Below are 14910 nucleotides of genomic sequence, written 5' to 3'. Positions count from 1 at the left end.
ATGTTTAAGATGCATGAACATAAGCTATAGAAGATATGCTCACTAGATTCACTACTATAGTGAATGAGTTGCATGCTTTCGGAGAAAGAGGCACAACACACCAAAGAATCAACAAGATTTTGAGAAATGTACCCAAAATTTGGAGACCAAAGGTCGCTGCCATACAACAAGCCAAAGACAAAAAAAATCTAGCTATAGATGAACTCATTGGTTCATTGAAAGTTCATTAACAAGAGCTGACGAATGAGCTGTAGCTACCTAAGGGAAAAACCATAGAACTCAAGGCCTCTAAAAAATAGAAGACAAAACAACATTATAAAGGACTAAGCTCAATATTAGACTCTGAAGTTGAGAAAAGTGATGATGAGTTTTCTTAGTAGGATAAAGAAGAACTTGCTTTTTTGACAAAGTGACTACAAAGATTGCTTAGAAACAGAAAAGGGCCAAGAAGAAACTTCTTCAAGAGAGAATTCCTACAAGGAGAAAGCTCCAAGCAAGTTAGATGCTATGAGTGCAACAAGCGTGGCCTTATCAAGGCAAATTATCCTTTTTTTAGTGAGCACATTTTTGAGTTAAAATATAAGAATCATTGAGTAGATTATCAAAAGCTTGTTCTAACTCTATGATTTGAAAAATATAAATAGAGTAGACTTATACTAAGTTGGATATCTATTTTGATGAAACTCAACTTGAAAATGAAAACAAGGTTTTAAAAGAAAATGTTGAGAAGCTATCAAAATATTTAGCTAACTTTGTAGCAGGAACAACCAATCTTGATAAACTAGTTGGAGTTTAAAAAAGGTTTTTCAATAGAACTGGATTAGGTTTTAATAAGAATCATAGAAAATATTTTCAAAAGCTTGTTAGGAACAAAAAGAAAAGAGGAAATGCTTTAACTATAACAAATGGGGACACCAGACCTCATAATATTAAAGAAATAGGAACATTCCTTTCAGAAATGTAATAACATGCAAAGACCCAAAAAACAATGGGCACTTAAGATTTTACTAATTTATAATAAAGGAGTGTTTGTTCCATAACAATAAGAAATAGTTATGGTTCTTGGACAATGGAAGCCACAGATTTGAATATATGGGAAGCCATTGAAATTGGTCCTTTCATTCCTACAATAGAAGTAGGAAATGAAACTATAGAAAATGATGCAATCCTATCCCGCAAAGGCATTGGGTAGAAGACTCCAAGTAGATTGGGCTAGAGATCCAAGGGAAGGCCCTAGGGTTCTCATGAGCCTTAGGGTAGATTTCAAGCCCATGGGCTAAGTATGAGCCCGCTTATCTTTGTAAATATTAGAATAGGTTTTTCCTTCGTTTGGGCCTTGTATTTTGGCCATTCTAGTAGTATAGGGTTTTAGCCTTGTATTTCGGGGCATTTTGAGTAGTCTTTGTAGTAAGCACTTTTTTTTTGTATTTTCATGTTTTTTGTCATGGGGGTGAGCTTGGCTATTATAGGGGGTGTGTAGCTAAGCTCTAGCTTCTCATCTCAAGGAGGTGAGCTTAGCTATTAGAGAGGTATGTGTAGCTAAGCTCTAGCTTCTTTAGGAATCTTCTTAAGGAAGCATCTCAAGGAGGTGAGCTTAGTTATGAGAGGGGTGTGTGTAGCTAAGCTCTAGCTTCTCAAGGAAGTTTTCTCAAAGAAGCTTCTCAAGGAAGTTTTCTCAAGAAAGCTTCTCAAGGAAGCTACCTAGTTTATAAATAGAAGCATGTGTAACACTTGTTGTAACTTTGATGAATGGGAGTCTTGTGAGACACAACTCAAAGTTCAACTTCTCTCCCTTTTTCTTCCTTCAATTTCGTGCTCCTCCCTCTCTCTTTCTCTCCCTCTTTCTTTTCCTCCATTGAAGCATCCTCTCCAAGCTTCTTATCCAAGGCTCATCTTGGTGGTGAAGCTCCTTCTTCCATGGCTTATTCCTTAGTGGATGGCGCCTCCTCTCACCTCTTCTCCTTTGTCTTCCGCTGCATCTCCATGGTGGAAAATCACCATTAAAGTACCTCATTGAAGCTCAAAGATCCAGCCTCCATAGAAGCCCCACAAGCAAGCTTCCATCAGAAAAACCTAGAGATCAATGGGATGAAGATGAAAGAAAAAAAGTTCAATATAACTTAAAAGCCAAGAATGTAAAATGTAAAATGATGTAAGCTCCATTGTAGCTTGTAGGCCTAGGATCTTCTTCATCAATGGATTCCTTTGCTTCTTGAAAGATGAATGGCAGCGGAATGGAGAAGGAAGAGAGAGAGGAGGCCACACTTCAAGGAGAAGATGAGTCTAGAAGAAGCTCACCACCATAGGAGGCCATGGATAAGAGCTTGGAGGAAGAAGGAGATGAATGAAGGGAGAGGAAGAGAAGAGCACGAAATTTTGTGCTCTAAAAGAGCTCTAAAATTTGAAGTTTAATATTCAAATGATCAAAGTTCAAAAAATGCACACACATGACCTCTATTTATAGCCTAAGGGTCACACAAAATTGGAGGAAAATTTGAATTTCTATTCAAATTTTACTTAAATTTGTGGAGCCAAATTTTGGAGTCAAAGTTTCACTAATTATGATTAGTGAAATTTAGCTATGGTTCAGTCCACTAATCCAAGATCAAGTCAAAGATTCTTCACAAAGTGTGCTTAGCTGTCATGAGGCATGTAAAGCATGAAGAACATGCACAAAGTGTGACTATATGATGTGGCAATGGGGTGTAGCAAGCAAATGCTCACCTCCCCCTCTAAAATTTAATTGGATTGGGCTTCTCCCAATTCAATTAAATTTATTTTCCAACACACATCAAATATTCACTTAATGCATGTGAAATTACAAAACTACCCCTAATACAAAAACTAGTCTAGGTGCCCTAAAATACAAAGGCTGAAAAATCCTACATTTCTAGGGTACCCTACCTACATTATGGAGCCCTAAATACAAGGCCCAAAATTAATGAAACCTTAATCTAATATGTACAAAGATAAGTGGGCTCATACTTAGCCCATGGGCCCAAAATCTACCCTAAGGCTCATGAGAACCCTAGGGCCTTCTCTTGCATCTTTGGCCCAATCTTCTTGGAGTCTTCTATCCAATGCCCTTGGGGGTTAGGATTGCATCATTCCCTCCCCCTTGAAAAGGATGTGACCTCAAATCGAGAGGTTTTTGAAAATCATGGATTTTTTCCTCAACACCTATAAAAAGAATAAAAACATATGTATTAGTGATGTTGGGTATGTTAGAGTATAGTAAGAACTGAAAACCCCTTTCTTGGCCATCTTCCCATGAGAGAATATAGTTCCTCACCAACTCAATGAGTGGTGCTACAAGTATAGAAAAATATGGGACAAACCTTTTGTAAAAGTTTGTTAAGATATTGAAGCCCCAAATTTCCCTTATACTTGGTGGAGTAGGCCACTCAGGAATGACCTTTATTCTCTTAGGATCCATGGAAAGCCCTTGATCACTATTTAAAAAGTCAAGGAAAGTAATGGAATAAAACATACATTTTTCTTTATTTTCATGTTGATTATTCCTACAAAAAATTACAACAAACCTAAGGTATCCCACATGAGCACCTAGGTTTGCATTGAAACAAAAAATAAGAACAAACCTACCTAATGAGTCCCTATGTACAAAAATCATGAAGATGTTGGGTGCATGAGTGATTTTACAAAAGAGTGTTGCACCACTCAACACATTCATCATACCACCTATCATAGGGATTTGGTGCCTAATAATACCTATTTTAGGCACCAACAAAGCACAAGAATTTAAGCTCTTGCGAACCAAACCCTCATCCAACAATTCCTTTACTTGAGGAATAAACTCAAGCCCAAGAGGTGTGACAATGCTAACGAGTGCCTTTTTACAAAGGAGAAAATGTGGAGGTTGTCTAAGAGGGAAAATTTCTTTAATATTTGTCTTTATTTCAAAATGTCTTTCCTTCTTAGCTAACCTCTTGGAGGAGACACTTACCTCCTTACACTCCTCCTTAACCATTAAAGGTTGTCCTTCTTCTTGGGGGTAGATTTCTTCACTAGATTCTTCCCCTTTTGCTTCTTCACTTTCACTAGAGGAAGGTGAAGTAGTAGCCTCGTCTTGGCTACTATAAATGTCTTGGCCCCTCATAAGCATGGTTTTCTTGGTGGGGCATTGAGAAGTAATGTGCCCTCTTCCAAGACATTTAAAGCACTTTATAGAGCTAGTCTTCTCTTGCATACTAGCCTTAAGGGGTTGCTTTTCTATTGTCTTCCCCTTATCATCTTTGGGCTTAAAAGGTGTCACCCCTAAGATGCCTTGACCTTGGTCTTTCTTTGGATAAGAGTGAGAGCCATAAGATTTTGAAGTAGACTTCCTTTTAAGTTGTTGCTCTACCCTTATTTCCCAATCTAAGTTAGCCTCTACATTGTCCTTCACATGGAAGTATAGGAGGTTAATGTTAGCCTCTTGAGGCTTTCTTTCCTTTTCTCTCCAATGGGAGTGAGCTCTAGGATGTGCCCTATTCCTTCCTTTATAATAGTCACAAAGTTCTTCACTTAGGCTCTTGCAAGAGTTATGACTACTATAGGAGGCATGTTTTTCTTTTCTTAACTCTTTTAGTATTTTCCTTCTTTCTTCTTCCCTTATTTTCTCTTTTTCATCTTAACTTATTTCTTCCACTCTTTTTTTCCTTTTTCTTTTCTCTCTTGTTTTTCTTTCCAAAACTTAAGGGATCTCAACTCATCTAATATCTTATACAAGGGGTCCTTAGGAGTAGAACCCTTACCATTAACACTAGATGAAGAATGAAGACTCATGTTGGTTCCTAAGTTATGGTTCTTTCTTGTTGGGGGTTTGAAAACAAAAGGTAAAAGAAACTATGGTTGAAACTAGCCAAAATAAACACTAAAAGAGGTGTGAAAGATAAGGTAAAAACTAATTGGTAGAAGGCAAACTATCTAGGTGGCTTGACAATGGACGGTAAAGGAAATAAGCTATGAAAGTAAGCAAGAAATGAAAACTAGGCAGATCCTAAGAGCGTTTGGATGACCTCATTTACGGTTCCCAACAAAACACTCACTATCCTAAGGGAAAATTGCCTAAAATTATTACACACAAATGGAAGTAGGGTGACCTATTGGAGGCTCCCAACTTACTTCCGATGAAAGGCCTTTTTGTTACAAAATTTGAAAGCAAAGCAAATTGCCAATTACAAAATTACGAAAAAAAAAGTCCTCAATTGTGGTGGCTATTCTCTCTTTGGTGTTTCACTTAATTTCGAGTGCTTCTTATTCCAATAGCTCTTAAGGTGGTTGGCCCATTGCTTCTTGACTCAAATTCTTCAAGAGATGGCACCAATCCTCCTTTCCAATTCCCTATATGGCAACTCACAAGCAAGAAAACAAAGAGACAAGCAATAACCAAAGACCAAAAAAAATGAAATGAAAGCTAAACCAATAGAGTTTTAACAAGACATATTTTCAAGGATTATTCAACAATTAAATCAATGAAAAGCACTTAAAAGCAAGCTAGGACTCAAAGAGAAACCTAGAATGGCTCTATAGTAGAGTAAAAAATTCTAAAAAAAAAGACTCAAGAAACCTCTAGCTTTGGAACTTGTTTTCACAATAATTTTCAATTGAAATTTCAGAACTAAGATTGATATAAAATAGGCACCAATTATAGAACAAATTTTGAGCCAAAACAACAAGCACACTTCCCTTTCACTTTTTTTTCCTGGACACTGATTTTTCTTCCAAATTGTGTGATTTTTCTTATTTTTTCCTTTTATCCAAATAGCTTGGTTCTTTTTTTATTATTTTGTTCCTGATGTCTAGAAAATGAAGTAAAACTTTCAGCTCAAAAATCGTAATGACCAATTCCCAAAAATTTATACAAGTTCTTATGTTCAAGCTGCCAGCACCAGTGATTTCAACCTAGAAATCAAGAGTAGTGTTTATGTTACTTAAGGCTTGGATAGTTACAATTTTGTTTGCTTATGTTCAATTATCTTGAATAACACAATTCAAGAGAGCTTAAGACTTATTTTGATTCACAAATCCAGCCCAACTCAACTTCATCATAGGCATCATGCAGGAAACTTAGAAAACAAAACAAAAAGAAAAAGAGTTCAACAACAAGACTACTTCTAGGAATTACGCCACTTCAAGGATAAGATGAGTCTAGAAGAAGCTCACCACCATAGGAGGCCATGGATAAGAGCTTGGAGGAAGAAGAAGATGAATGAAGGGAGAGGAAGAGAAGAGCACGAAATTTTGTGCTCTAAAAGAGCTCTGAAATCTGAAGTTTAATATTCAAATGATCAAAGTTGAAAAAATGCACACACATGACCTCTATTTATAGCCTAAGTGTCACACAAAATTGGAGGGAAATTTGAATTTCAATTCAAATTTCACTTGAATTTAAAATTGAATTTGTGGAGCCAAACTTTGGAGCCAAAATTTCACTAATTATGATTAGTGAATTTTATTTATGGTTCAGCCCACTAATCCAAGATCAATTCCAAGATTCTCCTCTAAGTGTGCTTAAGTGTCAGGAGGCATGTAAAGCATGAAGGACATGCACAAAGTGTGACTATATGATGTGGTAATGGGGTGTAGTAAGCAAATGCTCACCTCCCCCTCTAAAATTTAATTGGATTGGGCTTCTACCAATTCAATTAAATTTTATTTCCCAACACACACATTAAATATTCACTTAGTGCATGTGAAATTACAAAACTACCCCTAATACAAAAACTAGTCTAGGTGCCCTAAAATACAAGGGCTGAAAAATCCTATATTTCTAGGGTACCCTACCTACATTATGGAGCCCTAAATACAAGGATCAAATATAATGACATCCTAGTCTAATATGTACAAAGATAATTGGACCCAACCTTGGCCCATGGGCTCAGAAATCTACCCTGAGGTTCATGAGAACCCTAGGGCCTTCTTCAGCAGCTCTAGCCCAATCCTCTTGGAGCCTCTTGCTCATGGCTCAAGAGACTGGTCCCTTCCTTAGGAGGATTGCATCACCATTTATCTTGAAGTTGTGAAACTTTTCTCAAGAAACCTGCTCTGATACTACTTGTTGGATCAAGTGGCCTCGGAATAATTAAGAAAGGGGGGGGGGGGGTTGAATTAATTATGAACGTGTCTTGACTAATTAAAAATTTATCCTTCTTAATGTTACTAGATTCAATTAGGCTTTAATACTAAGTTATAAGAAAGTAAAGCACAAAAACAATAACTTAGACAAAAGTAAAGCGGAAATAAAAAGTACACAGTGGAAAGATAAAGAGTGTAGGGAAGAAGAAGACAAACAAAAGATTCATATTGGTTCGGCAACAACCCGTGCCTACATCCAGTCCCCAAGCAACCACCGGTTCTTGAGATTTCCAATAACCTTGTAAAACCCTTTACAAGCAAAGATCCACAAGGGATGTACCCTCCCTTGTTCTCTTTGAACAACCAAGTGGATCTACACTCCACTTGAACTGATCCACAAGATATTCTCCTACATAGTTCTTTTTAGCAAGAAAATTACACTTGGGGGTTGATTTTAAACTTTGAAAGGTTCATTTTAACTGATAAAAGTAAAGAGACTATTAAGGCGTTGGACCTTGAACGGATTCAAGTGATTTTTTGTGGATAAAAGTTTGGTCATATGTTGATTTAAACTTTGGTTTCACTTATTTACTTTCAAACTCATTAAAAGAGGACTTGCAAAGTAAATGACCGGTTAAAAATTTATTTTGCATTGATAAACCGAGATTACGACACAAACAATCGGTTGAAATTTAATTTGACTATGATACAATGAGATTAAAGAACAAACGATCGGTAGAAGAATGAGAAGAAGATGTGAAAAGCAACAAGAGAGACCCCTAAGGGTGCATAGAGTGAATTCAAAACTTCAAAATAAAAACTAATCGGTTAATGAACAAGAACAAACGAAGAACGATGTACAAATCAGTCACGGAAGCGATTTGGAAGTGCCTTGACCTCATTTTTTCTTCTTCTTTCTCCTTCTTTTCACTAATTTCACTCAAATGCTATCAATCTAAGAAGCTGAACCCATTACCTCTACCCCCTCACGCGGTTGAGGGGAGGAGGTTGATTAGCAGCTCGCCTAGGCGAGCTGTTTGTTCAACCTCAAGTAACCTTGCTCGCCTAGGCGAGCTGGTTACTTCACTCCTAAGTTTTCTAGTGGCCCAGGTGGGCCAGGGGCAAGCCTGGGCAAGCTAGGGGTCTGGAAAAAGCCCAAACTGACCCTTTTGCCCTCCCTTTTGGGTATTTTCGGCATTCTTTTCTGGCACAACGAAAAACCTTACGAATTGCACGACAACTAGTGTTAAGCAGCTCAATTTGGCTTGCAAGAATTCAAATGTTTGCAAACAATCACCCCAACGAAATTAGGGTTTGATAGTTGCCCCTCTTTAGTTAACTTTTCATTGAAAATGAAAAGGTAAGTAAAGATAAGGACACTAATTCCATCCTAGGATGATCTCGCCACACTGTTGGATCAAGTGGCCTCGGAATAATTAAGAAGGGGGGTTGAATTAATTATGAGCGTGTCTTGATTAATTAAAAATTATCCTTCTTAATGTTACTAGAATCAATTAGGCTTTACTACTAAGTTATGAGAAAGTAAAGAACAAAAACAATAACTTAGACAAAAGTAAAACAGAAATAAAAAGTACACAGCGAAAAGAGAAAGAGTGTAGGGAAGAAGAAGACAAACGCAAGATTTATACTGGTTCGGCCACAACCCGTGCCTACGTCCAGTCCCCAAACAACCACTGGTTCTTGAGATTTCCAATAACCTTGTAAAATCCTTTACAAGCAAAGATCCTCAAGGGATGTACCCTCCATTGTTCTCTTTGAACAACCAAGTGGATGTACGCTCCACTTGAACTAATCCACAAGTGGATGTACCCTCTCTTGTTCTCAGTATCACAACCCAAGTAGATGTACGCTCTACTTGTACCACAAAGGATGTGCGCTCCAATGTGTTAAGACAAAGAATTCTTAGGCGGTTAGTCCCTTGAATCTTTGTAAGGGGAAACAAAAGATATCTCAAGCGGTTAGTCCTTTGAAATCTTTTGTTTAAGGGAAAGGGAGAATCAAAAGAATTCTCAGGCGGTTAGTCCTTTGAATCTTTTGGCAAGAGGGAGAACGGATGAAAAGATAGCACACTTTTGTTTTCTGCAGAATTTCCACTTGCAGCAAAACAAAGTTTTGAAACAAAGTTTAGAAAGCTTTTAGGCAAAGAAAAAACAATGGGCAATGGTTAGAGAAAGATTGTGAAAAAGAATTGTTTTGAAGAATATCATATATGTTTTGAATGTGTGCTAAAGTCATGCTTTTATAGACTCTTCATGTCTGGTCAAAGAAACCATTGGAAGAGTAATGACTTTTTGAGAAAACCATGTTAAGAGTTATAACTCTTAACTTTTTCTTCAAAACTGTTCACTGGTAATTGATTACCACAAAGGTGTAATCGATTACACAATGCATTTTATGAAAATTTGTGACTCTTCACAATTGGATTTGAATTCCAACGTTCATATTCACTTGTAATCGATTACTAATATATTGTAATCGATTACACTGTTTGAAATTCATTTTGGAACGTTGCAAACCATTTGAAAACATTTTGAAAACAAAACTAGTCACTGGTAATCGATTACTGATAACTGGTAATTGATTACCAGAGAGTAATCACTCTAGTAACTTAGAAAATTTGAGAAAATTCTTTTGTAAAACAAAACTGTGCTATTTGGTTTTTGAAAAATTCTTTTAATACTTATCCTTTATGAAGTCTTGATATGATGCTTCTTCATTTCTTCTCTTGAATCTTGAATCTTGGATTGGATTCTTGATGCTTGATCGTGAAGTCTTGAATCAATCACTTGGGCTTTTGGCGTCATCAAAATTACTTGGTTCGTTATCATGAAGCTTGCTTCTACAATCTTCCCCTTTTTGATGATGAAAAACCTGAAATCAAGAAATGCATACCAGTTCTATCTTCTAATTGATCACTCACATAATTCTTCCCCTTTGTTTTTGAGTTTAAGCTTTACTTGAAATTAAGCTATTTAATTATATGAGTTCTTGATTTAATCCCAACTTTCTCTCCCCATTTGGCATCAACAAAAAGCCAAAGTGCGTATAGAGACATAAAATCATACATTCACTGATAATCATCCAAACAAGGAAGACAATAATGCATACATAAACTAAGAAAGTATGATGATAATTCATTCATAAACTATAATATAATGTAAGATAATTTAGAGAGTCATCCAAGATAACCAAATTAAAGCAACTAAATTAGAAAGTAACATACTAATAAGTGTTTCAAAACATAACCAAATACACGACTAGAAATCAAAATACTAATAATAATATTAATGTCTAAACTGATGGTGGTGGTGGAGGTAAACCAAAGCAGTCGCGAATAATGGTGACATCTTCTTCAACCTTTGCAATCCTTGAGTTCATCTCCTTGAATCGTGTGTCCACTTGACGTTCCAAGGAGTCAAACCTCTCACCAACATAGGTTTGAAGTCCATCAAACCTGTCCAAAATACTCTGAAGGAGAGAAGAGTCTCCTTTAATTGTTAAGTGTCCTACATCATCATTTGATTGAGCACCCTTTTTTACCCAAGAGCCATCACGCTTTTTGCGGTAACCAAAGGAGGCAACCACAGCAGCATCGATCAAGAAAGATCTCTTGATTGGAACATAAGGTTCAAAATCAAGAGGGATGTTAAAATGTTGAAGGAACAAAGTAATTAAGTGAGGATAAGGCAAAGGAGCATTTAATCGCAATGCCTTATGCATGCGATACCGGACTAGATGTGCCCAATCAATTTGTCGACTGGTATGAAAGGCCCACATGACTATTAGATCTTCTTCAGAAACTTGTGCAAGGTTTGAAGATCTGCGGAGTAAGATACGAGCAATTAGATAATGGAGGATGCGGCTTTCAAGAGCCAATGAACTGGCAAGCAGCCTTCCAGTCATATCCGCTTGGTTGGTGCAAACCAACCGTCGGGCATCATGCACAGAAAAATTGAATTTCCAATCATCATCTAGTGCACCTTCAAATGGTACTCCGTCACTAGACAATTGGGTTAAATCATAGAATAAAAGGTACTTTCTTGAATTTCAAGGTTAGAATAAAAGACTTTTACCAATTCAGAATACACAGGCAGTTTTAAAGACATAAAGGGAATGAGATTTGAGTTATGAAAGGCTTGAATGCATTCGAAACTCTCGTCAGAAAAGAAATCCATATCTATGAACTTAGGGTCAATGATAGAACGAGAGGAGAAGAGGTTTGTGTACCGTGTACGTTGTTCTTCCGATGAGAAAAATGAGGAGGAGGAAATGAAGGAAAGAATTGGAGTATCCTGAGCCTCGGAGTGCCATTGGCTTCTACTCGAATAACCTTTGCGCTTCTTTGATGGTTCCGCCATTTGAGAGACTTATTCGAAATTTCAATCGTTTGAAATGAAAGAGAATGAAAAAAGATGAATTCTGGGCTTTGTGGGACATGATTTGGATAAGAAATGAGTAAGTTATGGCAGAAAGAAAATTTGGGAATAAGGGTTTCATGAGAAAGACGAAGTTGCAGATTCGTGAATTCTGAAATTTGAATTTATAAGCACCAGGGAAGTGTTGTAATCGATTACACATTGTGGTAATCGATTACCAAAGAGCATTTTAGCAGAACTACGTGATGAATGAATTCTTAGGGTGAAAGGATTTGAAAAGGGGTCAAAATACTTTATATCTAAAAACTCTTATATGAAAATAAATATATATATATATATATATAACATAATAAATTTTTGAAAAACTTTATGAATGACTTTTTAAGCAAGTAATTCACATATCATACAAAAAAAATCATGCAAGAATCATAGACATCATCAAATATTTGTTTTAAAAAAAACTTCATGCTTTGAAAAAAAAATAACTCAATCAAACATATAAGCAAATATTCACAATAGCAAACAATCAAGACAAACAAATAAAAATTTTTTAGTCATCATATATCAAGTTAATTTAGAAGACAATTTTCAACCCACTTAATTTAAAAGAGAATGGTTTTGATGTTACCTTTTTCATGATTTAAGTGCTTAGATCTTCAAAGATGGAAGTCTGATTTTTGCTTTTCGCTTAATCTTCTTGAGAGATGTTCTCATCGCTCTCGTAGTCCTTGGATAAAAGGCTGATCTCCTTCTCTGATCCATCGGATGAGTCATTGTCATCCCAAGCAATATACGCCTTCTTGGATCTTCTTTCTGTAGAAGCAAGCTTCATGATGAATCAAGATTGATTCAAGGAGTTTTGATGATAACAAAGATGATGACAAAAAGCTCAAAAGTCAAGAACACGTCATGTTAACAAAGATGATGACTTCAAGAATCAAAGAATGGGTTCAAGATTGAATCAAGAACACTTCAAGGTTCAAAAGGAAATTTGATTTCAAGAATCAAGATTCAAGTTCCAAGAATCAAGATCAAGATTCAAGACTCAAGATTCAAGAATCAAGAGAAGAGTCAATCAAGATAAGTATTAAAAAGTTTTTTTCGAAAAAATGAGTAGCACATGAATTTTTCTCAAAACCTTTTACCAAAGAGTTTTTACTCTCTGGTAATCGATTACCAGATTATTGTAATCAATTATCAGTAGCAAAATGGTTTTCAAAAAGCTTTCAACTGAATTTACAACGTTCCAATTGATTTCAAAATGTTGTAATCGATTACAATGATTTGGTAATCGATTACCAGTGTGTTTGAATGTTGAAATTCAAATTCAAATGTGAAGAGTCACATCCTTTCACAAAAAAGCTTTGTGTAATCGATTACGCTGATTTGGTAATTGATTACCAGTGATAGTATCTAAACAAAATCAAAAGATGTAACTCTTCCAATAGTTTTCAAGTTTTTCTAAACGTTGTACCTTTTCCAAATGGTTTTTAAGTTTTTCTAAAGGTTATAACTCTTCTAATGGTTCTCTTGACAAGACATGAAGAGTCTATAAAAGCAACACTTTGATTTGCATTTCATTTTTAATTCATTCAACAATTCTTTTGACAACAACTTTTCCACTTTGATTTCTGAATCTCTTTGAACTTCTTCTTCTTCCTTCTGCCAAAAACTTTCCAAAGTTTTCTGGTTTTCCAAACCTTGAAAACTGTGTTATTCATCTTTTTCATTCCCTTCTCCCTTTGCCAAAAAGAATTCGCCAAGGACTAACCGCCTGAATTCTTTTGTGTCTCTCTTCTCCCTTGTCAAAGAATTCAAAATGACACAGTCTGAGAATTCTTTTGATTCTTCCCTTTCCCATATACAAAAGATTTCAAAGGACTAACCGCTTGAGAATTCTTTTGTATCCCCATTCACAAAGTTTCAAAGGTTTAACCGCCTGAGAACTTTGTCTTAACACATTGGAGGGTACATCCTTTGTGGTACAAGTAGAGGGTACATCTCTTGTGGATCAGCTCTAGTGGAGGGTACATCCACTAGGTTGTTCAAAGAGAACAAGGGAGGGTACATCCCTTATGGATCTTTGCTTGTAAAGAAATTTTACAAGGTTGAAAAGAAATCTCAAGGATCGCAGGTCACTTGGGGACTGGATGTAGGCACGGGTTGTTGTCGAACCAGTATAAAAACTCTTGTGTGTTTGTCTCCTTCTTCCTTATTCTTTTAATTTCCGTTGTGCACTTTAATTCCCGCTTTTACTTTTGGTTAAGTTTCTTTTCTATTCTTCATTTACTTAACAACATAGTAAAAGCCTTAGAAGAGTAAATTTTTAATTAGTAAAGGTTTAGGAATAATTAATTCAACTCCCCCCCCCCCTTCTTAATTATTCTGAGGCCACTTGATCCAACACTTTCTTCATGGATTTTCTTCTCATTCTTCTCTAGCCAGGATTCATTTGTGGGGCAATATGCCTTTATGTGATCGGGTCGATTACATTTATAGCATTTAAGTGTTGGTGGGGAACCTTCTTGAGATCTCTTCCCATTGTCGAAGTTATGGCGTCTCTCCATTCTTCTATTTTTGACGAATTTATGAAACTTCTTCACAAAGAGTGAGAAGTCCTCTTCATCATCAGATTCTTCTTTTTCTTGTTCTTCTTGCATTGAGGAGGAGGCTTTGAGTGCTATGCTTCTTTTCCTTTTGTCGGTCTCTTAATTTTGGTTGAGACTTTGAAGTTCCATTTCATGTTCCTGTAATTTGCTGAAAAGAGTGGCAAGGGACATAGAAGAAATATCTTTACTTTCAGAAATGGCAGTTACCTTGGGCTGCCATTCCCTACTAAGCATCTCAAAACTTTATTAATTAAATCTTCATTAGGAAAGATTTCTCCTAAGGAGGCAAGGTGATTGACTATGTGTGTGAATCTTTTCTGCATGCTTTGGATGTTCTCATTAGTGTTCATCCTAAATAATTCGTATTCATGTGTAAGTGTGTTGACTCTAGATCTTTTCACATCAGTCGTGCCTTCATGTGTAAGTTGAAGAGTATCCCACATCTCCTTTGCATTTGAACAGTTTGACACTCTAAAATATTCATCTATTCCTAGGGAAGAAGTGATGATGTTTTTGGCTTTAAGATTATATTGGATTCTTCTTATATCCTCTTCAGTCCATTTATCTCTAGGTTTTCCTGTTGTTGTACTTGTGCTTGCATCTACTATGGTGGGTACATAAGGTCCTATTTCTATTGCTTCCCAAATGTTTAAATCTATGGCTTCAATAAAGATTTGCATTCGGGTTTTCCAATAGTGGTAACCCATTAAAGATAGGTGGCCTATGGATGGAGTTTCCTTCGGGAAACAGAGAATTTGAGGAGGTCATGAATCTTGAAGTTGTGAAACTTTTCTCAAAATACCTGCTCTGATACCACTTGTTGGATC

This window comes from Glycine max, chromosome 15 (assembly GCF_000004515.6).
Source record: "Glycine max cultivar Williams 82 chromosome 15, Glycine_max_v4.0, whole genome shotgun sequence".
NCBI classification, from domain to species: Eukaryota; Viridiplantae; Streptophyta; class Magnoliopsida; order Fabales; family Fabaceae; genus Glycine; species Glycine max.
The sequence above is the reverse complement of the archived record's forward strand: the minus strand, read 5'-3'. Positions refer to the sequence as shown.